At 42.5% G+C, this 2,500-nt stretch overlaps 1 protein-coding gene across 3 annotated transcripts in view; it reads left to right on the plus strand.

Moving 5' to 3' along the window:
- LOC125034155 (ankyrin-3-like) overlaps nt 1-2,500 on the plus strand; it is a 47,121-nt gene that overhangs the window by 25,111 nt on the left and 19,510 nt on the right. The window lies entirely within an intron of this gene.

A 2,500-nucleotide genomic window follows, 5' to 3' on the forward strand; every position in this document is an offset into this window, starting at 1 on the left:
CAATAATAAGAATGTTAATAATAATGATGATGATTGAAATAGTAGTATTAATTTAATAATAATGACAATGACAATAATCATAATAAAGAAAATGATGGTGATAATCAAAATACGAGTATTAAGGATGATACAAATGACAATAATGATGGCGATGATAATGATAGTAATGTTGTTCAAAATAAAAATAACATATGCAAAACATATAATAACTATGTTTATAATGGTAGTAGTAATGATAATAAGTTATAATAACACAGTAATAATAACAGTGATGATAATGTTAATGATGATGATAATAATAATTATTATCATTCTCATTATTTTTATCATCATCATTATTATTATAATTATCATTATTATCATTATCATTATTATTATTATTATTATTATTATTATTATTATTATCATTATCATTATAATTACACTTTTCCCTATTATCATTATTATTTTTTGTTATTATTATCATTATCATTATTATTGTTACTATTTCTGTGTTTATTGTTGTAATTGTTAAAGTCATTATCATTATTACATTAATTTTATTATTTTGGTTATCATCATCTTTATTATGATAAACCTTACTGTCATTATCATTATCATTTTTACTATCATTATCACCTTTATTATTGTTATAATTACTAGTGCAATTATTATTATAATTATCATTATCATTATTGTTGTTATTGTACCGAATCTCCGCTTAAGGCGAGGTTCCTGGTGAACTTTTGATAATGATAGCGTGGTCCAATAGCAAGAATATTCTGCTCTTACGTTTATTCACTGGTCACAAGTAACAACCACAACACAAATGCACGAATACAATAATCTACTCAGGGCCCACGACACCAACATTCGCTGGGGATATCTTCTCACGGGTTCAATCTTGACCTCTCCCTTGCTCTGACCTTGCCTCACTGACTCTGACTCCTCTGTCTCTCCAATGAGGGTGCGATTGAGATTTGCGAAGTTCTAGCTTCGCCCGGGCCTTCTATATATGGCCCGGAATGAGGGTGAGTACCAGGTTTGTATGTATAATTGGGAGCGTCGGCTTTTTCCCCTAATTACCATAGTAACACCTGCAGGACTGACCTGCGCTGATCTACTGAGGTCACTTGTCCATAAGGCCTATCAACTACCTGTCACTAATCCTTGTAAAGCTCAACCAGGTGGCCTCCAGTGAGGTCAAAGTGTCTTCATAAGATACTTGCAATCCACCCCTAGGCAGGAAACTCATAGGGCTAGAGGCACCTGCGTGAAAAAATCACACCTATCACATAAAGGTAGTTACACGATTTAATTAAAAAAAAAAAAAAAAAACGGAGCCTAGAATGCAAATATTTTGCAAATATATCGACGTCGCTCGCCCTCCTGTGCGTCGCTTGATGCACTCGGCAGCAATTACCATGTCTGTTGAGCTTGGGGAGGGGATCCGACTCCTTCAGCACCGTGATTCGGGACTTGCGTCACAGGGGCCCAATCCGTCCTACACAGGCCTTCTTCCCGAGACTCACCCTTCGGAGCTCATAGGTCCTAACCTACAACCGAGTAGTCCTCATTGTCCTGGAAGTGGCTGTTCCTGATGGAGGCGCCTGACAAGCACGTATGGGCACAATCACTGTCGGGTCACTTCTCAGTTTCCATCTTATCCTCAGAGGGCCTTCCACTGCTACAGGAGAGGTCATGACTTCTCTCCCTGCTGGACACCAAGGTAAGGCTACACCGCTTCTCGTGGAAGTCTCCCGGCGCTGTGACGTGCTGCATCGAGGATGTATTACCTTTTCCGAGCCTTCCACAGTGTGAATTATGTGAATTCAAGGAGGGGCCAGTACCTGCACTTCTGGACTTTGACACTGTGTCAGGATCTGACATCCTGGGCTTCGTTACACTTTCTTCATTACTCCGGAATCCGACGCTTTCGGGTAGTTGATCGTTGTCGTCCCAGGGTCCAGGCCACCGGCGCTTTTACACTATCCCGCTGCGACCAAACGGTGACGAGGCAGCGAGGGAGCTTCAGGGCGCCTCCTCCAACGGTGGTCGTACTTGCACCACCGGCGATCCTGTGTCGGTGCGGCGTCTGGCGAGTTCTCTGGCCAGGTTGGAACAGTTCAACATCGAAGAATTGGTTCACACACCTGTAAGGACGTCGAGTACTTGAGCATGGATGCAGATGTCCTGTGAATCGATTCTACCTGAAGGAGGTGGCTATTGTGGCACTCCAGGTGAAGGACAACCCTCTTCGTCGGGTATACGTGCTCCAGCCGAACACTCAGATCCGTGGGTGATGCATGCAGTGGCAGATGAAGCTGAGTTCGGTTCATTGGTGCTGCCTGAGAGAGATCGCTCTCGGGTAACGGGACGGCCTTCACTCCTTCACTGGCTGACATGCCAGTGGAGATGTAGAGGTCGCCATCTCCGTCTTCACCACAGAATTCTCCTGTGTTCTTGTCGTCCGTAGGGAACTGCAGGCCATGGGAAGTCAGTGTCACCCCACAGAGCGCTG

The sequence above is a fragment of the Penaeus chinensis genome, chromosome 17 (assembly GCF_019202785.1).
Source record: "Penaeus chinensis breed Huanghai No. 1 chromosome 17, ASM1920278v2, whole genome shotgun sequence".
NCBI classification, from domain to species: Eukaryota; Metazoa; Arthropoda; class Malacostraca; order Decapoda; family Penaeidae; genus Penaeus; species Penaeus chinensis.